We start from the raw sequence: 23,217 nt of genomic DNA, 5'->3' as shown, positions 1-23,217 counted from the left end.
TTTTTAACAAAGCGACAGAATTAATCTCCACATGCAGCCCTTGACACTCCCACGGCCCTGTCCTTTAACAGAACAAGGTGTCCAGGGCCCCTGAGGACATGGGCACGGGGAGACAGCAGGCTAAGAAAGACCAGGAGAGGATGCTTTCTGGGTGCACAGAAATCCCCTGCTCCTCTCTTGAGCCCATTGCATGGCAGGCAGAGAGGTGGTGGGATGGGAAGGGGACTGGGTGGATGGTGGGCAAGGCAACTTCCAACCTCTCCAACCCAATCTCCAGCTGTTCCCTTTATCCCCTACCCACTGGAGTACCCACTTTCAACCTGCATTTTACCTTGCATTCTGTTCCTCTTGCTCTTCAGTGCCAGCAAGAGGTGACTCCTGCAGCACTATTGCACAATCAGTGGGCTGATGGGCAACCTGTGACAGCCTGAGCTCTGCCTGCCTGTGGCAAACCCCTGTCTCCAGCATGGCCAAGGACTCATCTCTCCTCCTCCTCCTCCCATCCCACATACCCAGGTTCAGGACTCAGACACATATGGAGACATTTCTTGATGAAACCTATCAGTGGGTGAGTGGCAGCTGAGCAGGTACTGAGCAAGACGTGGGGCCAGACAGCAGCCAGGGGGGAAGGCAGCGGGTGGAGGGAACGTGCCTCGGGAGGAATACTCACAAAGGGCTGCTTTCATTAATAAAACATTCCCCCCTCGGTTGCCTTTTGATTTGGGTGTAAGAATTAACCCCATCTGCCCAACAGCACGCTACCTACCAAGTCATCTCTGCTGAGGAAGGCTGTCTGACGTGTCTGCTCAATTGCCTGGCTTCCCACTGCCCATGTTCCTTGGCAGCCCAGACCCCTCCAAACAGCTCACCAGCCTCGCTGGGTCTGCCCTATGGAAGAGATCCTCTTCTCACAACATAGATTAGACCCAGTGAAAATAGGCTTAGTGAAAAGACCATTTCACTATTAATGCCACCCCTCCACAACCCCCCCCCACCAGCTTCACACTCTCTCACAACCAGAAAGATTATAACAAATCCTGGTCACCTTTTGCCCCTGCTAACTACTGCTCCAGTCTTTGCACCGCATGCCTTCTACCACGAGTAGAGAGCTGGGCACAGGGAGTACTTATATATATACACACACATCTATCTAGTCAGCACTGGAGGTGTTCAGCTGCACAACACACATCTCCCTGCACAGCATCTCGCCTTGTCACAACACCCCAACCCATCCCTCTCTGCTGTAATTGCAGCGCCTGGTCCTTGGGCATCAGCAGAAAGTTGCAGCAAATCCTACGTTGGTTAAAGCACAATCTGTCCATTCAAAATTGGTGGGGGGTTGCTTTTAAATCACTGAGACATTTCTATTCCCTTTCTGTTTAAAGTAAAACCGAGATGCAGAGATGCCTTCGAACCGACAGCCCCTTCATTTTTCCAGAGGTGTGTTTTAATGAGTGACTCGCCTTCCAAAAAGGGGCCGGCAAAGGGGAAGGACGGCAGATTCTCCACACAAATTCAATAGCTGGTAGGTTGCCATGGGCTAAAGCATTTCTTTGCACACATGAAGGGAAGGGACTCCAGAGCACTAAGGGTTTTGCCTCCCATGAGTTATAGCTCTACCCTTCAAGAGCGGAATAAATGCTTTATCCCATTGCAGCCTGTGATGTATTCTACATAGATGGATTGATTTCCCCTATTGTTCTTAATAAATCCTGGCGCATGAAGAAACTCACTGCACAGCCATTTTTCCTGCCTTGTTCTAACTTGCAGGAGTAATAAGGGTCAGATGTGACTGCAGTGGGAAGCAAAGGCCGTACGTGAGGCTGTGCTTTGTGGGATGCAGTGGGTGTGCTTGCAGGGGCTTGGTGGGTGCAGACAACCAGCTCCCTCTTCCCTGTTTATTCCCCCTTTGAGTCGAAGCTGAGGGAAAAGAGAACCATGGCTGGGTACTGCAGCACTGGTGTGGCTCTGACAGGAGCAGATACTGCCAAGCTGAGCCTGCACAAGCCTCCCAGATCTGCACAGAGAAATCTGCTCTGGCCTTCTCTGACTTGAGCTCTCAATTGTGAGAGATAAATACATATATTGTATTGTCTGATAAATGCAGGGCTGAGCATTGCACCACTGTAGAGCCTTCCTGAGCACACCCAGCCCTCTGTTGTGCCCCGTCCATCATACCTGTCTCTGCCCATGTCCCAGCTTAGAGTCCACACCACCAACACAGAGGCTCCTCTTGTTTTTGTTTGTTTGGGTTTTTTTAAAATCAAAATGCCAAACTAACCCCCTCTCAATTACTCCCAACAGCACAACTCAGAGCCCCAGATTGTTAAAAGGTTCTCTCCCTCCATACCATCTTTTCTACTCACAAGGTTGACATCCACCCTCTTTTACTGCTACAGGAGGGTGTTTGCTGGACACAGCTTTGCTGGTGTCCAGCAATGAGGCACTGCTGGGCTCCAAGAAGCAGGTGGCTCTGCACAATCCTGCCTTGGCCACCTGCCTCCATCCAGGCTCCCTGGATTATCGCTGCTGGTCTTCTCTAGCAGCAGCTAACAACTGGCCCTGATTCAAAAGCCTGGCTGGGAATTTGGCTGGTAGAGAGAGGGAGGGATCAGGTAAAAGAGCTGGTCTCCCATGCATGAGTTGGACTCAGTCCTTCAGCAAGACTTCCAGGGACTCACCTCTCCTTGCTCAGGTGGAGACGTCCCAGCCCTTCCCAAGGCATCCCACTCCAGGAACTCTCAGTCATGTCTGATTAAGGAAAAGAGAATTTGTCTCAATTAGAAAGAGGTTCCCATATGCGTGGACGGATGTCAAGTAATTACCGCATGTCACTCACGTTTGGAAAAGAGACCTTAAATTTAGGGCCATGCAAACTTGCACACACAATTGCAAGTGAGTTACAGACCTTGGCATGCTCCAGAGCATACGTTGTGTGGATGCTTTCAAGCCCATCCCTCGGCTGAAATACACCCAGCCACATAAAATACAGCCAGACACGACCCCGTTCTCTAATAAGGAAATAAAGCCGAGTGGACCTGCATTGCCAGACCCCAGACAGCAACACTGTCTCTTTAATTTTCTCCCTGGCTATCTCATCCTTTGCACAAACTCTTTCCTCCCCGTGGCTTCTTCCAGCCTGGTGGGCAAAGTGGGAAAACATCATTAGGGAGGAAAAATAATTTAGTTTGTTAATCAGTATCCAGTGGTGGGAAACAAGAAAGACAGAGAGCTGGGCTGGCGGTTAGGGCTTAGGAAGGGCCAGCACAAAGCCCACCATTCATGACATCTGGGGCTGGGATTCTCATTGAATTAAACAGACACAAAGAGCAGAGGCATTTCATGCTCTCTTCACAAGAATTATCATATCTCCCTGGCACTAGGAAACCTTCAGCACAAGAGAGGGGGAGAGAGAGAGAGAGAGGGGAAAGCGGGCAGGCTGGGTAGAAATATGGGGCAGGGTAGAAGAGGCTTTGTTCCAGGGTTGGATTTATGGATGGGATGCGGTGCGTTGCTTTGCAGGGAGAGACAGGGCCCTGGCGCGCTGGGTCTAATAAGAATCAGCAAATGTGAAACAGGGGGCCCCTGTGTACCATGAAGCAGGGAAACCCACGTTTGACAAGCCAACAGAATAACCGCTCGCGTCTCAAGGCTGTGGAAGGATGCTGACGTTCCTACGAGATGTGTCGTCTTGTGTGTGTGTCAGCGAGGAGGGGGAGAAGGGGAGAGGCGAGGAGTATAAACAAGAGACCAGGCAGCATCGTTCAGTCATGAAAATTAATTAGCTGATGTGCAAACCATGGCTGCCTCTTCCTACTGCCCTGCAAGCATTCCCCATAAAGCTATGGTGTGTGCAGAGCCTGTGACTGGGAATGACAGGGGCAGATTAGGCAGCTCCTTGGGACACAAGCCTGGCAGCAAGAAACCCACAGCCCGTGCAGAAAAGGTGAGGAGGGGATGATTAGTGTCCTTGGGGAAGGGACAGAGTCCAGGGACCAGAAGAAAGAGAAAAGGGAGAGACCGGGCACCAAGCTGAGACCAGGAATCGTGTTGCTGCAGCAGCATAAATTGGGGTGGATCTCAAAAACCAGCCATTAAAAAACCAGGGGCTGGTGGACAGCAAAACCACTTACGGTTTAGATCAGAAACTCTCTGGGGCAGGACCTGTCATCTCCTGCAGGCTCACACCATGGAGGCCTGTCCTTCTTGGTCTCTGGGCATTACCAGAAGATCTACTTTAAATACTAATTGCTCCATGATCAAGACCTGTGAGCTGCTGGGAGGCTCCCTACAGCATTACCTGTGGGAAGAGGGGATAGATCTCTGACCTCACATCCCCAGGGTAATTTGACCCCGTGCACTAGTGCCACAAGCAAATATTACTACCCAGTGATGAAGATGAGCAATTCCTGACCAACTTCATATATCCCATCCCCAAGCTTTGAGATCCTACTATAATGTCATGTTTATTCTTTGGCTGGAACAACCACAGAAGAATGAGGGTGCCAGGGAAAAGAGGAAAAAAAGGGAATGAAGGGATGCAGAAAGTGATTGGTAGGGAAAAAACAGAGAAGACTCTTTGACATGGAATGTGCACAGTGAACACAACGTGCTGGAAACAAAGGGATGCAAGGAGAGAGGAGAGGCTGGGATGGGCATCTCAGCAGACATGTAGGTAAAAGTTGAAAAGGAAGCACTAATTAGCACCCAGACCATCACTTTCCATTAATAGCTTGTCACCGTTTCCTTGATGTTGCTGAGAGCAGGGAAGTTGGTATGTGTGATGCTTACCTGTCTCTATCTCATTAACAGAAGTGAGGGTGAGAACAGATGTTTATTGCCTGCATTCAGATAGACAGGCCCTTTGCTGAACTGAGAGGCAGGAGAGAGGGGGAAAGTTATGAAAGAGATGCTCATGAAACACAAGCCAAGCCCAAACAATGGAAACCCAAACGCAGGACACTTGGAAACCTGTGCCGATCCAGAAATGGCCCCAGGCAGGTATCAGGTTCCAGGAATTCTGGAAACACAAAACTGCTCAGTCAAATAATTATAACCCAGGGCAAATACACTGCCAGCTGGGGGAGAGTGCTCTGGTATTGGCACAAGGTATGTGCAAGGGGCTGTGACTGCATTAGACCTGGGAAAGTAAAACAAAGGGCTGCTTACTTTCCAGACTGATTTGCTCAAGGTGTCCAGTCCACTCAAAAACAGACAGCCAAGCATCTTACTGAGAGCCAGAATGGAGATACCCACCAGTAAACAAAGGAAAAAAAGAAAACAAAAATGTGCTATTTCAGGCAAACATATATTTCAGGCTTTGCATATAATCACCTTTGGAGTAATTCTTCCAGCAGCTAAAAAAGAGATTATCCTTCCTATGTAAAACACAAAGGCCTCTCCTTTCCCTCCAACATGTGGAATGGCTCCTGACAGTGACATGGGAAAGAGGGAGTGGGCAAGGCAAGGCAAGGCAAGGCAAGGACGCCAATCAGCAAGTACCTGCGAGCTGGTAGCACACATCTGCTGGTGCGATGACGGGAGCGTGCGCGTGTGTGCACATTCCTAGGGACACCCCCGCTTCCAGCAGCACATAAATCCACTACACAAGCCAAAGGTTCCTCTACTGCAGGAGCCCAAACCTCCTTAGGAGGGAGCGAGGGAAAACCAAAGGCAAAGAAAACATCAAGGCAGGGACTGAAGGAACAAAGGCTTCCCCCCTTTCAGCTTGGAGACATCTTCTTGGCCATTTAGCTCAGATCAAGTGTAGGCTCTGTTGACTCCCCCACCTATTCAAACGAACACTTTCAATAGTCTGATGGGTCTTTTTTGCTCTACAGCTTCTCTACCCCTGTGTTTGACGTCCCCAGCCAATGCAGTTAATGCCACATGCAGAAATACTGCCCTGAAGAGCCCTCACTGAGATTGCGTGGTCAAGCACTTCAAACTTAGGAAGTGTCCAATTTATGGCTGTCCACGCAACCTTAATTCCACCTCGCTGTGCAGCCACTCTGGACAGGAAAAGAGGGAGTGAGCTAAAAATAGGCTGTGACCGTGTCGTCAGCCTCGTAAGGACATGGGCAGGGAGAGGCTGAATTAACGTCTCATGGTCAGAATGAAATCAGGTACCCCCCGACTTGCCAGCGCCTGCATTGGTGCCTTCAACCATGTACATTTTTAATATACAGAAATCACGTGCATTCTAAACATACAGAAAAATGCATTATTTATAGCTAATAAATAATAGATTGTTTATATAAGCAAAAAGAAAAACAATTGTAGGCAAGTGTAACAAATTCCCCTTCCTCCACCCCGCACCCATCCCTGCTTCATCCTGTGCGGGCAGAGAGATTTTCAAGCCCCAAGCCTCGGCACAGATTTCTGCCACTATGAAATACAGGGCTAATGTTATCTGGCAGCGGCAGAAGGCTGCTCTCCTGGGGCCAGCAGAGAAGGGGACTGCTGGGGTTGGCAGTGCCCAGGCCAATGCACCCACATCCCCTTCACTTCTCCCTCCTGGCAAAAGCACACAGAGGAGTTTTCTCCCAGGAGAAGGGTCTGTGCTGGAAGGATATGACCAAAAGGTGGAAAGGCGTGATGGAGCTGGCTGTGAACACCCTCCCACCTTCCCTGGCTGGTCCACAGCTCTGCAATAAAGTGGTGGGAGTCCGTGGTTTCACCCTGCTCCTAATCTGTTATTATTATTCCAGGGAAACAATAAATTTTAATTTTTCGCCCCCCCTCCTCAAGAGGCAAGCGAAGGGAAATCGTGATTCTGAACAATTCATAATTCAGCTAAACCTGAAAGGAATTTAAGGGACAAAGAACAGGCATTTCTCGACTCGAAGAGCTTCCCCCAGACGAATTTCAAGGGCCCACAGCAAACAATGGGAGTGTCAGAGGTTCTCAAAAAGAAAAAAAAGTTCAAGAATCTTTACAATAAAAAGTGTTAGGCAACACAGAGGTCAGAGCCAGCTCCTCCTATAATAAATAGCACGACTACCCTACATTAACTATAGGAGACATTTTAATGCAGTGCCTCAGCTTCGTGCTAATTATACTTTTTCACCATATTTTGAACCTAAGAAAAAATGTCATCAGTTAATTATAACAGATGAGGGAGTGTGAAGACTTCCTCAATAAATAATGCCTTGATATCTCATATCCAACAAGCTGCGTGCTCTGCTCTGAAGGTGCCCAGAAATATGTCCTCTCAGGAAATATATCAAGAACTGATGGTCCCATAAGCTGGCTTTGTTTCCAAGCCTTGATTTTCAGCCCAATAATTAACTGATTTTTATGGATTGGGGAGAGTAAAGGTTGGGGGACTGCTGGAATGGTGCCAGAGAGAGTAAATGTTTAAAAATAAATAAATTCCTAAATCAAAATGAGATACAAGAGACCTCAACAAATTTCTCCTACGGCTGCACAGGTGAGCACACAGACACAATTTGGTTTCTGGACCCATGTCCCATCCTTCCTGCATTCGTGGCATCTCCATGGGAGACTGGCATACACTGAAAAAGCCTGGTTTTAATGAAACCAGGCCACTGCTGCCAGCATGCCACCAGGAGCCAGCCACCACTGTCCACCTACCCCCAGGAGGAGGAGGAGGAAGGCACCATGCCCCTGCTGCTGTGCCACCCTGGGCACTGCCCCTGCTGCACCCATCCCTGCCGAGGCTGCTGGGCATCCGGGGCCTGATGAGGTTCCTCAACTAAACCATCTTTCTTTCAGCTCCCTTCTCCACCTAGCACCCCTCACTTCCCCCTCTGAAGAGCCGGGATTTGGCGTGGGAAAGATGTCTTCGGGCTTTTCACAAATCCAGTATCCCCTTGAACCAAAACCAATTAGCCTGGCCCAAGGTCCTGCCATTGAAGGACTGTCCCTTCTTTTCAAACCCCCGCGGGCTCAATTGCTCTAAGGAGCCTGGATGTGAATGAGCAAAGCCCGCTTAAAGTGGTACTTAAGGCCAGACCAGGGTGAAGGAAAAGAGAAAGCCTCTATAGGAACAGCAAGCTGAGTTTCCAAGAGACAGCTAACTGCCGGAGATTGTGTTCTTTTGCTCCCCCCATTTTCTTTTTTTTACCCCCACTCCTTAGCTTTCGAGGCAAACGCTCCTAACCAAACCTGAGCCCCTGAATAAATATTAGAAAACACGAAAGCCAGAACCTCGTCCTGACTCCGTGCGGGAGCCCGCCTGTGGGAAGTGTGATGGCCCGGCCTCGTATGCCAGCTCTGGTCACAAATATGTGCACTCAGAGGGACAGAGGGATGGTGAGAAGCCCAAGATGATGTTTTTCCAGTTTGGGTGCTGGCAAACATCTTTCCAAGGTGACCAGGCTTGCGAGCACGAAACACCAAAATCCCCAACCTGGACGGGGTGACTCCCTGTACCGTGTGCTGGGGAAGCCAGTGTGGGCAGCCTCATGTTCATGTTATGCTGGTGGTCCCTGGTGACACCCAGAGACTCAGGGTGACTGAGGGGCTGCAGTGTGGCAGGAGCAGTGCCAGGGTGACACGCAGTACCCACACCATGAACGGTGTGTGTGCACCACCTCGTGCCAGGCGCCTCAGTGCTGATGCCAAACCAGCACCTTCCCTCCAGCCACACAGACCAGGGTTTCCAGCAGGCAGCTGTAATCCCTCCCTGGTGGACGAGCAGCACCCATCCATGGCCACAGGTTGGATGGACCCTCCAAGCTCCTCGGTTCTGCCCTTTCTGCGGCGGCACAGACAAAGCCAGGGTAGAACAGTAGGTAAAGGGAGGCTCTGTCCATTTGCATCAAGGGTGCAGGCAGGGCATGGGAGTCAAGAGAGACAAAAGAAATGGCTGAGCCCAGCCTCAAGAGTGGAACTTGCCATTGCCAGGCAGTTCCACAAAAATGCCCATTGATGGGATTTCATCCATAACCAAGAGTGCACACTCACACAGCCTGGCTTCCAGGGGAGCTCCTTCCAATAGCAGGGCCTGAATAGCTCCTTCTCCACCTGACCCCGAGCCCTGGTGAGTTTGGCTGCCCCAGGTATTTGGTATAAAGCCCCTTCATCTCATGTACCAAGCCAAACTCACTGCATGGTGGACAAGTTTTAGGAAAAGGTGGGAAATCCTGAGCTGGAGCACGCAATCTCCCAGAGCATCATTTCCGTGGGGTGAAACCCACAAACTGTATTTTCCATTCATCCCCCAATGGCACATGCTGATTCTTCTGTTCCTGTCTCCCTCTGCCCATCCCTAGCTCTGCCTGAAGAACAAAGACATCACAACCCGGCTCCAGGAACCTCACCCATGTTTGGCCTACGCTGCATCCTATTCTCCACCAGGAGAGCCCCAGTGAGAAGAGAAAGAACCAGGAATGCCAGGACATGGACTCTCATCTCAGCACGCCCCAAAAAGACGCCTTCCCTTCTGGGTTTTGCCTATACAAGGGCAAACACCCAACCAAACCAGCAGCTACCCTAACAGGGCAAAAAAGCCACAAAGGGAACTGTGTCCAGCCAAAATCCATCCCTGGCCCAAGGATGGACCCTTGGGGACCTCCCTTCCAATATGGCACTTAAAAAAAAAAAAAAAACAGAAAGCAGAGACCTGTCGGTGGGCTGCCAGGGACTCTCTGGATGCAGCGGGTATGCCACAGGCAGAGATTTGCTGGGGGGCTTCATCCACTGCCTCACCCCCAACCCACACACACAGGAGCTGGGGATTCTCATCCTGCTGTCCCCCATCACTCACTGACACCTCCCTTGTTAATTGAGGGGGTGCTGCCTTCACACCTCCTCGAGGCATCCATAGGTTCATGCCAACAATGGGGACAAAAATGAAGCATTAAAGCAGCAGAAAAAATTCAATCTCACTTTCTCTCTCCTGGACGTTAAAGGCCAAATCGCTAAGTCCCTGTCTCAGTCCCCTTCGGGGGAACTGCCCTGGGGTAAGTGCACCAAGTACATGGCTCAAAAAAATACCTGAAAAATCAGCTCAGCAGAGGTGATTTTGTGGAGAAAAAAAAAATAGTAAAAGTCAAGAGTGGTTTCTGACCAGCTGATTGAATAGCAAGGTGAAAAGGCTGGCATCAATCCTTTGTAAGAGTTCTCATGTAGACACGGATTTCCACACTTCCATTTTATTTCATAAAATTATATATATATATATGTATTTATATATACACACACAAAGACATTTATTATATGTGTGTATATTTTTTTTTCCTCAGATCCTCTTTTTATATTTTCACCTTTTGCAATTACAAAGGCCAGGGACAGAAATACCTCCTGGGTTCTGCCAGTGCAGAACACTCCCACCAAACAGATTTTCTCCAACATGCTGGTTGAATGATTTCTCCTGAATTACATTCATTAGGAATTTGAATGTTTCTTTCCTCCATCCCCCATCAAATCATTACTCCGGAATAAATGCATTCATCAACCACCTTGCTCAGTTCCCTCCTGCTTTGTTCAGTCTAGTTTTAAAGCATCTCCACTGAAACTGTTTGCACCTGACTCGATGCTAGCGCACCAAAGGGGGAAAAAAATAAATAGCAGAAGAATTGAGCGCCACTCACAATATTGTGAAAATAATTGGAAAATTATTTCTTAAAAATAGCCAACATAATAAAGGAAGGAAAGGACTACATTCCTTCCTCCCCACCTCCGATCTCTTCCACAATTTCTGGGATTGCATCGAGTATACATATTCCAGATGGGCTGGAGAGAAGGAGGTTGGTTCTTAATGACACGTCTTTCGCTGCCTTTGGAATGAATGATTCATTCGGATCTTGCCGAGACTCGGTGCCACAGTTGAGTTACATTTCTAGAAAATCCGTATCTTTAATTCTGGCGCTGCGTGTGGGACCCAGCAAATCATGGAATTACTGCTGTAACTTCGGATTAGTAACGCTTTCTAAATGATAGTCTAATTCCAGGCCTTCATGCTTTTCAGCGTTCACACTCACACAGCCTTTTCCCTGGGAGGCTTCCTGCGGAATTAGTGCTGGCGTCTTCATCTTTCTCTGCCCTTTTTAATTTCTCCAATGACTTCTCATTAGAATATATAATAACAGCTCCTCAGAACTTTTCTTTCTCCCGGTATAGCCAAATTCAGGCTGAGATCCTTTTTCCTTACTGTGGTTATGGCGGTGCTTTGCTGGCCCTGGAAGGGTGCACAGGCAGATTTAGCTTGGCGGGCCTACGTGCCATCTGACGCCATTACCCCGTGCAAGGGAAGGTGGAAAACCTGCCTGCGAGGTGCGGGGGGCTCCCGCCTCTCTCCGGGGCTCGGCCCCGCGGTGCTCCCCTCTCTCTCCCTCCGCAAGGGATGCCCGCTGCGGAGGATGGGGCAGGGTACCCGTGCTCCGCCTCGCCGAGCAGTGGGAAGGCGGCAGCGCCTCTCCCAGCCCTCCCCATCTCCCGCAGCATCTCCTGGGGGGCAGAGAGCCAGCCAAGAGCCCGCTGCCACAGGGAGGTTTCTCTCCGCAGCCTCCCCGGAGCTGTCACGACCCGCGCGGGTTGGCGGCAGCGCGGGGATCATCCCTGCGGGGTGCGGGCGGCCAGCGCCGGGCGAGGGGCGGCTGGCGATGCTCGCAGCCGGCCTCGGGGTGCCGGGGGGCCCGGGGGACCCCGCTCCCGGCCAGGGGCGCTCGCCCCACGCCAGCTGGGAAAACGTGCCGGGGAGGCTCGGCGGAGAGCACGGTGCTTTGTGTCGCCATGGGAACGGAATGCAGATGTGCCAATTGCTTTTCTTTTCTTTTCTTTCTTTCTTTCTTTTTTTTTTTCTTCTTTTTTTTTTTTTTTATTTGCCAGACATTGTAATACATATTATGTTTCAACTTCTGGGGCTTGCAGCGGAGGTGAGGGAGGCTTTGTGCCTTGCCAAGCGCTCGGCTCCCAGAGAAGCCTCAGGGCCGGGCGGCTGCACGCTGGAGGGGTGCACCCAGCAGCGGGACCCCTTCCCCAGGCATCCCCCCGCAGCTACGAACAAAAGCAACAGCCCCCACGCAAGAAAAGTGATCGCATTCTCACCAACTTGACCTTCCAAAGGGAGGCCAGGATCAAATCCAAAGCCGAAAAAATAGAGCAGGAGAGAGACAGAGAGAGGGAGAGAGAGAGAGAGAGAGAGAGAGAGAGAGAGAAGGAAAGATATCTAAAAGCTGGGGGGTTTCGTGATCTGACCCGTAGGCTGGGACAGGGAAAGGTTTATTTGGGCAGGGTGCTCGCTCTCTCCATCCTCCCAGAGCCGCAACACTCCGCAGCCTAGGAGTGAATTTCGACGTGCGTTTAACCGGTAATTAAACCCCGGATTTATTTGGCAAAGGAAGAATTGGCGCAGGGCTCGCCTCGCTGTCCCCGTCCCTCCCGCCTGCTGCCGCGGAGCCCCGGGCTGCCCGGAGCGGCCCGACGGGGAGGTCGCGGACCCGCAGCCCTTACCTGGAGCCCCCAGGGCGGCGAGTCGGGCCGTCTCTGCACTGCCGGTCCTGGTGCGGCCGCTTCCCCTGGGCGAGCAGGTCTGGAAGTCATTTCTACTTTCGGTTATCTAGCTTTATGATGGCTCCACAACACTCATACAGCTAGATAACCAAAGACAGAAACATCCCTCCGTCGGGGATGCCGGCCATCCGTCCGTCCGTCCTTCCGTCCGTCCGCTCCAAGGTGCGGGCACGGCCGGGGCAGGGCGGCCAGGAGCTGCCACCGGGAACCACACACACATTTAAAAAAAAATTTAAAAAGAAAAAAAAAAAAAAGAAAAAAGAAAAAAAGGAAGGAAAAAAAAAAAAAAAGAAAAGAGAGAGAGAGAAAAAAAGATAAAAAGATAAATACGAAGCAGAGAAGACGAGCCGGGGCAGAGCCACGGACGCACGGCGCGCTGCCGCGGGGGCTCGGAGCCGAACCGCGCCGTACCGAGACAGGTCGGGCTGTGCCGAGCTGAGCCGAGCCGAGCCAGGCCGGGCCGGTCCGGGCCGGGCAGCGTGGGGCTGGGCCGGGCTGCGGGGGCTTGGTGCCCAGCCCGCCGGCCCGGCCCGGCGAGCGGCACTCGCGCTCCCGCCCCGCTGCCCAACTTCTACTCCCCTCGCATGGTAATCGCCCCCTTTGGGAAGTGACGTCACGCCGCGCCCAGCCAATCCCCGAGCCCTCATTTAAATCAGCGCCCCCTTTCCCGCGCTTTCCAGCCCGGGATGGGACGGGGCGGGCCGGCGCGGCTGGGCTCGGCACCGGGCGGCACCGGGCGGCACCGGGCCCTGCGCCGCTCCTCCCGCCCTGCCCGGCCTGTGCCGAGGCTGCTCCGAGGCTCGCTCGCCTCCCCTACCCCCTCCCGCCCCGACGTGCCCCCGCGGCAGCGCCGCTGGGCCGGGGGAGAGGCGAGCAGCGCCCCTGCACAGCCCTGCACCTGCAGATGAGCTCCCTTTCCCGCTCCCCGGCACTGCCCTCTCTCCTTTTCGCCTCTTTCCCTTTCCCCTTTCTTCCTTTTCCCTCTTCCCATCCCCTCTCCTCTTCACTCTCTCCCTTTCCCTGGCCTTTCCTTTCTCCCCACCTTTTCCCTTTCCATCCATTTTCTTTTCGTATCCCCGACTCCTTCTCCCATTTTTCCCTCTCCTCAGTGTTCCATGCGCCCCCCCATGCAGCGAACCTCTCTCACACCTTCTCCTCCCCCCGCAATGCCCTTCCCGTCCGGCCTCCGCACCTGGGGGCAGCCCGAAAGGCAGAACCCTTTCTCTACAGCCACACTCGGGGCCCCCCGTCCCGAAACGTGCCCCGGGAACGCACCCGCGATCCCCCACAGATCCTCTCTGCTCCCCATTTCCCCGCACTTTTAATTATTTCCCCTCCAGGTTCTGCTATTTCCTGCACAGATTCTTAACGCGATGTGCGTGTAGCGGCGAATCTAGCACATACAAATAATAACAGCAACAATAATCAGACTAAAATGCCAGGAGGTAAATATGATTATCTGGGGTGCTTAACTGATCTAGTCCTCACTTAAAAAAATATTTAAAAATAAAAAATTAAAATTGTAATCCCTCGCCGCTTCTGAACATCGCCTTTCTTTAAATCCCAGACGAGGGTAAAATGTGACCTGCTACAAAACGAAGCGATCTCGGCGGGAGCAGCCGCGGCAGAGCGCTGCCTGCCGGTCCCGCCGCCTCCGGCTCTCGGTGAGCTCCGCTCGGATTATTTATTTCTCCCTCTCTTCGCCCTCCCCCTCTCAGCCATCCCCTTAAAAAAAAAAATTAAAAATTAAATAAATAAAATCTACGAGCTCAATCAGGCTAAAAGCTAAAGGACGAGGGCTGCCAGCCCTTTGCGAGCCGGCGCTGCTCCCGGCGCCCAGGCGAGCCCGGCCAGCGCTGCTTGGCTCCCGGGAGCTGCCCGTTCCCTCCCGCCTCCTGCCTAACGAGAAACGGGCCCGGCTGGGCTCTGGCCGCCCCGACGGGACTGGGCAAGGTGGGGAGAAATATTTTCTCCGTCCCCAGCCCCTCGGTGCCTTCCCCGCGGCCCGGAGCCGCTCGGGAGGGGACTTGCCCGGCGTTTATTTCAATCTATCCTAGAGGCATGGGGGGAAAAAATTGCGATGAATAGGATCTCCTTAATTTTACGGCCTTGGATTTTCTCCTAATTTATCGGTTTCGCTGTTAGGGTGGTCGCTGCCAGAATGCTGGCGGCTGGGGCGAGGGATGTCGCCCGCCCGCCCCGCTGCCTCGGAGGGCAGCCCGGGGCTACGGGGACGGTGGCACCGAGCGGGCACCACCAAGGGCTCGCCTGGCCCGGGGACCGGCCTCGCTGTACCCGCTTTAATGGGGAGGCCTCGTTACTCACCGCGGGGAGAAGCTTGGGGCGCCGCCGGCAGCTTCCCCCGCTCCCGGGGCCGTTTCGGCGGCGATGTGGCCCCGCACCAGCCCCGCTGTCCCTGCGGTAGCAGCGAGGGGGCCCAGCCGGGCACAGCCAGCTCAGCTAAGGCTCAGCTCTGCCCGGCTGTGCCGCCGTGCGAGATCTGCAGCCCGCCGTGCCGAGCCCCCGGGCCGCCGTGCCGCTCAGCCGAGGATGCTGCGGGTAAAATACCGCACCTCGCCGGGCTTCCCGGGGCTGGAGACGAGATCCCCTCTCTCTGTGCCGGTCAAAGGAGGTGATTTTCTTGGCAGGAATATATATGATATTATTTGTCTTCCCCGCTCCTTTTCGGCAGTGTTTTGCTCTGCTCGGAGCTCTCGCCTTGACCCTCTCTCTCCGTGTAGGCAGAGCCCCAGTACGTGGGAGAGAATACCATGCGCTCGGGGTATTTTTGTTTGGTTTTAGGCTTGGATATTGTGGTTTGTTTTTTTTTTTTTTAATTCTGGTTATTTTGGGGAGGGTTTTTTGTGGCGGGCAGGGGTGGTTTGGGCTTTCTTTTTGGCGCAATTTGAGCAGGATGTGTACAAAATGGCTCCTTGGCACAGCGCAAAGCACCACCGAGAAGCCTGGGGACGTATCGGCGAGGCTGCCCTGGCTCCGATGGCATCACCCGGAGCCAGCTCGCATCCTCCTGCCCTGGGCCGCCCACGGGGCTCTCCTCCATGTGCCCCAGAGAAAAGCCCCCGCGGCGGCGGGCGGCCCGACGGGACGGGGAGGGCCGGCGGTGCCGGGCTCTGGCCATGGTGCTGCACCGGCCCCGGCCCTGCGGACAGGACGGCCCCGCCGCCCGCTCCCTCCTCGGCTGACCCCGGCGCCAGGCGAGGCGGGCGGCCCCGCTGGCCCCACCTCGGAAGAGCCCGGTCACCAGGCCGGCCCTGAATTATTTAACGTGATCGCCCAGGAACGAGTCCGCTGCCTTCCCCTCTTCTACGTCCTGCACGTCTGACGTCACTTTTCTTTAATTAGGAGAAGTTATTTTTAGCCAACCTGGAGTAACCTCCCACGCCTCGCAGCCTCGAGCTGCATCTCCTAATTGGTTTTTTTGGGGTGGTTTTTCTTTTCTTTTTTTCTTTTGGGGGGGAGGTGGGTTTGCTTCTCCCCTCACCATCGGGGCTTGGCAAAGAAGCGGCAGCTCCCGACGGGCGTGAAGGAAACGCGTGGCTTTGTTTAGTAATTAAAAGCAGCCTCTGAGCAAGCCCCGGCGCCGAAAAGGGAAAGCGGCTGCGTCTCACCCCCGGCTCCTCTTTTCTCTCCGGCCGTCGGGGCCGAGACCAAGGTGGGGACCGGCCCGGAACCTCCTCGCTTGGTGGGGCGAGGTGCTGCCGGTCCGGGGCCGGGGGTGGAGGCACGTCGAAGGAATCCGGCCAGGTGCAGACTCTCAGGTCGCCTGCACTGCTATGATTCGGGTTTCCTTAAGGCTGAGGCCTAAAATGCGTTTCACTTCCAGGGTGATACAGGGGAAATAAAAAAAATCAAAACAAAACACAAAAGCCAAACAACAATCCCCGAGGAATTAAGCAGTCGTGGGAAGGCAGGGAGAAAAAAGGAAGAATGAATGGGGGAAAATGGAAAATTTAAAAAACGAGGGTAAAAAAGAGAAAGAAAAATAAAATTATAATAAACAAGGATGAAATAAAATAAAAATGCTTTTCCCTCCTTTTCTTCATTTTCTCTCTCTCTCTCTCTCTTTTTTTTTTTTTTTTTTTTTTTTTTTTTTTAGCAGAGGAAATGCATACAGCAAATGAAAAATGAAAAAATCCACCAGCACCAGAAGCCGGTGGCAGATCAGGGCACAGGCAGAGGTAGCCCCTTTGCTGCTCCTCAGGGGTAAAACCGAGCAGGGGAGCGGGATGCCCTGATGTCCTCTTCCTCATCCCTAAAATCAGGCCCTGCAGCAGCACCCGCTGCACCGGGAGGATGAACTTCCTCGGAGCCCGGGATTTCTCCCGCGGCCTAAAGCCTGGGTGTCCCGGGAGGCTCGGCCTCATCCGGGCGTTTTGGCCGGTGCCGCTTCTCCCACCGGCGAGACCCGAGGTTTGGGGGAACCCCGGCACCCCCGGCAGCGCTCGGCCCCAGCTCCCCGCCGTCCCGTCGGGGCTCAGCCCGCCCCGGGCCCCGCTCCCGAGCTGCACCGTGCCGGTCATGCAGGGAGAAGCTGCCGGAGCGAACGCGTCCCCGGCAGCAGAAGGTGCCGGGTGTTTCCCACTCGTGCCCCGCCGAGGGAGAGCCGGGGCCGGGCAGCGGCGCTGGGAGGTCCCGGTCCCGCCTGGTGCCGGCACCTGCAGGAGCCCAACTTCCCGCCGGGGACCGGCCCGAGTTCGCATCCCCCCTTCCTCTCTCCCTGCCTCCCTCCTCCCCTCCGGCAGCCGCTGTGTCCCCCCGGAGGACGCTGTCCCCCCGCGCCTCCCGCCTCCCGGGGCCGCCCCGCCGAGGCGGCGATGCCCGGCCGCGACACTCACTCTGCTGCCGAGCGGAGGGCAGGACGGTGGTCCCGGGAGAAGCGGGCGGCGGGGCCATTCCCCTCCCCGGGGCGGGCGGAGGGGCGGGCAGGTTTGCCCCCGGCCGAGCGGCGGCTCCCGCAGCCCCCAGCCCCGGGCGCGGGCCGGCGGGGGCGGCGGAGGCGGCTCTGCCCCGGCTCCGTGCGTCTTCCCGGCTGCTGCCGGTGCCGGCTCTGGTCGCTGGCCGGGAGCTGCCGCCGCCGGCAGGCTCTGCCCGCACTGACGTCAGCCCGGCAGCCGCCTATTCACTCCAACCATGGCGGAGAGGAGGAGGAGGAGGGAGAGGGGGAGGGGAGGAGGCGGTGGGAGGGAGGGAGGGGGAGAGGAGGAGGACGGAAGGAAGGCGGCGGTGGCGGCGGGGGCTGGTGGCTGGCAGGCTCCGCCGAGCAGAAAGCGCAGCCCCTCCGCCTCACCCCTTAATTACCCCCCGAGGATGGGGCTGTGCGGGGGAGGGGGGCGCGTACCCCCCTTTCCCCCCGGAGAGCCCCGCTGCCTCCCGCTCCCCCGGGGCCGCCGCCGCTCACCTGGCCGCCCCACCGGGCACCCCGCTCTTCCCCCGGCCCCGGGGAGCGCTTCACCGGGGGGACAGCGGGGCCAGCTCGCCCCGCACCCCGACACCCGAGTCCCCTCTTGGCGGTGCCCCCCAGCCCTTGAGGAACGGGCCCGGTGCCGGCGGACGGTGAAAGGGCTCAGGCCGCCCCTAAACCTCCCCTGGCCCGGGTAGCTCCCACCGCCCCCCGGCCGCCTTCCCGGCTCCGCACCGCTGTCCAAATGCTGAAAGGACCCGAGACTGCCCGGTCCGGCCCGGCACGGCTCGGCCCGGCATGGCTCGGCCCGGCACGGCAAGGCACGGCCCGCCTGCGGGGCACAGGCTGCCCCCGGGCCGAGTCCCCGGCCATAGTAAAGGGGTCCCTCCTGTAGCCGTGCCGTGCCTTCCCCGACGGACAGGCCGAGCCCGCAGCCCGGGTGGCCCCGACAGCCGCAGCGCGGGGCTCGGTGGGCACAGCGAGCCGGGATGGGGCGCGGGCACCGCGCTGCTCTCCCCTCGCTCTCTGCCTTCCCTCTCGCCCTTACAGCATCACACACATTCTGCACCACCTGCAGCCTCTGCTGCAGGGCTCAAAAAGCCCTCCCCAAAATCCCACAACCCCCCCACACACCCCAGTCCCTCCTGGCACACCTTTGCTCCGCTTCCGACCTCTCCTCTTCCTTCCTGCGTTTAACCTGGCTCCTAATTTTTATCTCCGATTCACTCCACCGATGCCCCGGAGCGGCTCTGGGGAGTCTCTCGCCGCCCCGATGAATACACAGGGATCCCCAGACAGGCTTTCTATGTAGGAAAAAATAAACCGATCGAGCCCGAGAGATCTGCAACAGCCGATCACGCCGCCTCGCCTTTACATTCGTGTTTTTAAATTCCCCCGTTATTTTCCTTTTTTGCATCTGCGAGTTGCCACGAAAGGAAATACAACCCCAAATGCCACCGCCAGCAGAAATCGGAGCTCGTTGCCAAATTCCGTAGTATTTTATTTTAAAAGCAATTAACACCATTAAAAAAAAAAAAAAAGAAAGAAAGAAAGAAAGAAAGAAAGAAAGAAAGCGCGTCTTCTCCTCTTCCCGGGGAGTGTAAGAAATCCTTTTGCTCACCCAGAGTCGAAAACCTAATGGCATTGTCGTTAAACACGAAAAGGAGAATATTAAGAAATTGCAACACTCCCTCCCGAGCGCTCCCCCCCTCCCAGTTTATTTGCCCTAATAATTAATTCACAAGAGCTTAACTTCGGTGTAACCCCGGCGGTCTTTTCATTAAAAAATCCCCGCGTTTCCTATTGAATTAGCTCTGCTCCATTGTCGCTGAAATGAAGACGCCAAACCAACTTTTACCCTGAGCATTTTCTCACCAGCCCAAAGAAAAGTCTCTCTCCTTTTTCTTTTCTCTGATTTTTTTCTTTCTTTTTTTTTTCTTTTTTTTTTTTTCTTTTTTTTTTTTTTTTTTTAATTCAAGCACCCAGGCGATGGACGTGTCCTGCAATTTAACTACTTTCAAATTCTTTGTTCGGGTCCCACCGGGGCTCTATTGTCACCCTATTGAGAGAGCTTATTGCCAAGTCAAGCCTGAGCGAATTGAGACACGCACGGGAGGAGCCCCGGGGGCTGGGAGCGGGATCCGTGGGGCTGCTCGGCCCGGGGGGACCCCGGCCCAGCCCCGAGGGAGCGGGCACGGAGCGGGGCCGGCGCTGCCGCAGCCGCGGGCCGGGATCAGCGGTACCGATTCCACGGGAGCCGCAGCTTCCAAAGCAGCCCCGGCCCCTCAGAGCGCGGTGCTCGTGATGGGGCAGCCCCGGGAAGGGGCTCCCCCCGGGATCGGGCTGCTCTGAACCCTCAAAGCATCCCCGCAGCAGCGCCCTGGCTCAGGTACCACCGCTGCGGGCACGACAGGCACTTACCTCGGATGCCCGCGGTGCCGCCAGCTTCCCTCCTCCGCTAGTTCTCCCTTAATCCCGAAAAGGAGGGTCCTCCTCTGCTGTCATCCCACCCCCGACCCCTCCAGCTCGGAGCCGGCTCCCGCCTGTCTCCTGTCGCCCTCTTCAGCGCTCACTTTGGGAGCTCCGGGGCTCGCTTCCCGAGCAGGGGAAGAGCGGGATGTTGGGGTGCTTTGCTTTTCTCTTTTCCTTCCCTCTCCCCCGACTCCTCCCCGGCCTGAAAAAGGGCTTGCGAGCTGGAATAGGGGGGTACGAGCTTCACGGAAGGGTTATTTCAGGAGAAAAAGAAGCTGAAAGAGCAGTGCTGGGCACGGATTCCCACGTAAGCCCGTACGTCACCTATAAAAATTGCCCGTTTCTCCCGTTTCTTGGCTCCGGGGGGGCAGCTGAGACATCTCTACCTGTGGAGGGAGGGGGTGCAACACCGTTTAAACCCGCACCCCGTTAAAAACCTCCTGCTCCAGCTGGGAGGGGAAAGCAGAACCGCGGGATGCTGGAAAGCAGGGGCTGCCTCTCTGCATCATCACCCGCTGCCCCGTGGTGATGTTTGGCCTCCCCCTGCTCCCCCAAAGCACCCATCTGGAGCCCGTCTCAGCCTCTCGGTGCCCGGGAGAGAAGAGGTTTAGGGGATCCCAGGGCGATGGCACGGGAGGGCCTCGGCGGGGACAGGGGGACACTGCGGCCATCGCTTCACCTCCTCGCCGCCGTCTCCTCTTGTGACCAGCGGCGTCTCCGCCGTGTCCCGGGGGAAGAGGAAGCCCTTGACCCCTGGCCCCAGGGGCAACGGGGTTAAACAAAGTCCCACCGCCCCATTATCCGACAGACAGCTTTGAGCTCCCGGCGGGGAGCGGGGTCTCCGAGAAGCTGGCGAGAAGTCGCAGCTCCCACCGCCGGTACCGGACCCCGACGGGGCGCACCTGGAATGGGGATGCTTCTCTGCATGACACACAGAAATAAAACCAAAAAACCTAGAGAGTGAAAAAAAAATTAAAAAATAAAAAAGACGATGCACACCCCATTCCGAATTATGCATTGTAGGCAGCTCTGCTGAAACGGCGGATTTTTGAGGTTATTTCGGGTTGTTCACAGTGGTGATTTTTTTTTAAATTTTTTTTTTTAGTGGTGTCGAAGCTTCGTGCCCACACTCAGGTGAGGCACAGGCAGCCCCGGCCCGGTCATGCCTGCAGACAAGGCAGCGGAGCTCGTTGTCATCATCCCTCCCCAGAGCGCTGCCGCGAGAAACATTTAGAGAATTTATTTTTGCTATTTACGCTTTGAAGAGAGGAGAATTTTTTTTTAATGGGGCGGGTTTGGATTTTTTAGAATTTAATTTTTTGCGAACACGATGAGAATCTTTTATCTCTTATAAGGAGATAAAAGATGCCAAATAAGAGAAATCGGCGTTAACACAAGGCAGCGGAGGGGAGAACAAGTGCACCCAGGTCCTTTCCTAGAGCCACCCGGGAGCCGGCGGTTCCTAAACCGTTCATCCCTTCACTCCAGGGCACTCACGGCTCCTCCATCCCGGCCAGAGCACCCGCAGTGTTGGAGCATCTCTCCAAGCATCTCTCTGCCGAGCTCCCGCGGAAAGAGCCGGGAACCCGGAGCCGGTGTGGAGGTGGATGGGGACAGGCAGCGCCTGGGGCTCCCGGCAGGGTCCGGCACAGCGGGTGCCTCAGGCAAAGCTGGGTGAAAGTGCAGCACAACCCCACATGGAACCTCAAGCTGGGGGGCGGCAGGGACTTTGTGGGCCACCGAGGGGCTGTGGAACGCGTTCCGAGCCGCAGAACCTGCACGGCGCCCTGACTGCGGGTTCCTCACATCCCGCACCGCTCCCACGCTGGCTCTGCCTTCTCGGAGAGTGGAGGGCAGCAGGGGCTCCGACCCTGCATCCCCCCGAGCCTGCACCCCCTCAGCGATGAGGAAGGTGATGAGGGGCTGCAGTGGGTGATGAGGAGCGCCCGGGCTGCGGAATTCCGCAGGGGCCGGGAGGGCCGAACGGGAGTCCCGGTGCCCGCTGGCCCTGCCCGGTGCCGCACGGGGAGCGGGGAGCGGGGAGCGGGACGGGACCCGGGCGGTGTCCGCGCCCCGACGGCCCCGGGGGGCTCGGCCCGGCCCGGCCCGGCCCGGCCCGCAGGAGCGGGGCCGCAGCGCCACCTGGCGGCTCGGCACGGCCCGGCCCGGCTCGGTACGGCAATGTCAGCGCTCTCTGGGCTGTGCCGGGAGCCACCGTCCCGGCCACAACAGCTCCTGCGGCGTCTACGGAGCCTGCACACACCTGTCCGCACCGTGGCACCTCCTGTTTCCCTTCCTTGTGAACCCGCATCCATCCCTTCCATCCCATCCCATCCCTGGCACTCTGAATCCCCCACACCCTGCGCCCACCTGTCCCGCAGCTGACATCCCATTCGCTGCACCTGGGACCTTCCCCTGCACCCTGCGTCCCATTCCTAGCACCCTACATCCACACCTTGCACTTCACATCCCAGCACTCTAATTCCCAGCACGCTGCATCCCCTGCCCATTCCCATCACACTACATCCCATTCCCTACACTTGTGGCCTTTCCCCTGCATCCTACATGTCCTTCCCTGCACCCCGCACCCATACTCTGCACCCCACAGTCCATTCTTCACACCCTACATTACGTCCTGCGCCCTACATCCCATTCCTTGCACCCTATATGCCCTGCCTTCCATCCCTGCATCTATGGCCTTTTCTCTCCCTGCATCCTATTCCTTGGACCCAACACCATTCCCAGCACCCTACATCCTACTCCTTCCACCTGTGGCCTTTTCCCTGCACCCTACATCCATTCCTTGCACAGCACATCCCATTCCTGTCACCCTACATCCATTCCTTGCGCCCCACATCCCATTCTCGTCCCCTACATCCATTCCTTGCACTCTGCATCCCATTTCTTCCATCCTACACCTTCTTCCTGCTCCTCACAGCCCATTATCCCACACCCTGGGCTCATGTTCGGCTCTCCACCCACTGCTCCATCCCCAGCCTATCTGTAGGATTTGGGGTTTTTAGGGTGTCAAGCGCGGTGCGCGCTGGCCCAGCCACCCTGTGTACCAACCTGCTCACACTCAGCCTCTTCCCGCGCCCCGCCTCCTTCTTCCGGCCGGTTAAACTCACGCAAAAGGGACACCGGGAGTGCGCTGAACCTGGTACCGGGACCGCGCAGCCCCGGCACGGGCGGGAGGAGCAAAATAACAAGCACTACTTCAGTGCTGTCAGCGCGACCGCGGCAGGACTCGAACCTGCAATCTTCTGATCCGAAGTCAGACGCCTTATCCATTAGGCCACGCGGCCACCTCCACTCCCGCCTCCCCGCGTGCCTTACTCAGGGAA

At 55.7% G+C, this 23,217-nt stretch overlaps 1 long non-coding RNA gene and 1 other non-coding gene across 5 annotated transcripts in view; both read right to left on the bottom strand.

The window, feature by feature from the left end:
- The window catches only part of LOC102064792 (uncharacterized), a 45,708-nt gene extending 22,570 nt beyond the window's left edge, over positions 1 to 23,138 (bottom strand). Inside the window, exons 1-4 of one of the 4 annotated variants that reach the window (XR_012582124.1) lie at positions 19,823 to 23,138; positions 18,556 to 19,036; positions 12,421 to 12,675; positions 2,682 to 2,751 (exon numbers count right to left, since the gene is read on the bottom strand). This is a non-coding gene — a long non-coding RNA (uncharacterized LOC102064792). Of the gene's footprint in view, positions 1 to 2,681; positions 2,752 to 12,420; positions 12,676 to 17,336; positions 17,672 to 18,555; positions 19,037 to 19,822 lie in introns of those variants that run through there. The other 3 variants (XR_012582125.1, XR_012582127.1, XR_012582126.1) reach the window with 3 other exon arrangements.
- On the bottom strand, positions 23,106 to 23,178 carry TRNAR-UCG (transfer RNA arginine (anticodon UCG)). Its single transcript has one exon. It is a non-coding gene; the product is annotated as a tRNA-Arg (tRNA).
- Between the last annotated feature and the right edge of the window lie 39 nt (positions 23,179 to 23,217).

The sequence above is a fragment of the Zonotrichia albicollis genome, chromosome 11, assembly GCF_047830755.1.
Source record: "Zonotrichia albicollis isolate bZonAlb1 chromosome 11, bZonAlb1.hap1, whole genome shotgun sequence".
Taxonomy (NCBI): Eukaryota; Metazoa; Chordata; class Aves; order Passeriformes; family Passerellidae; genus Zonotrichia; species Zonotrichia albicollis.
Note: the sequence above shows the minus strand (reverse complement) of the source record. Positions and strands in the feature narration are given on the sequence as shown.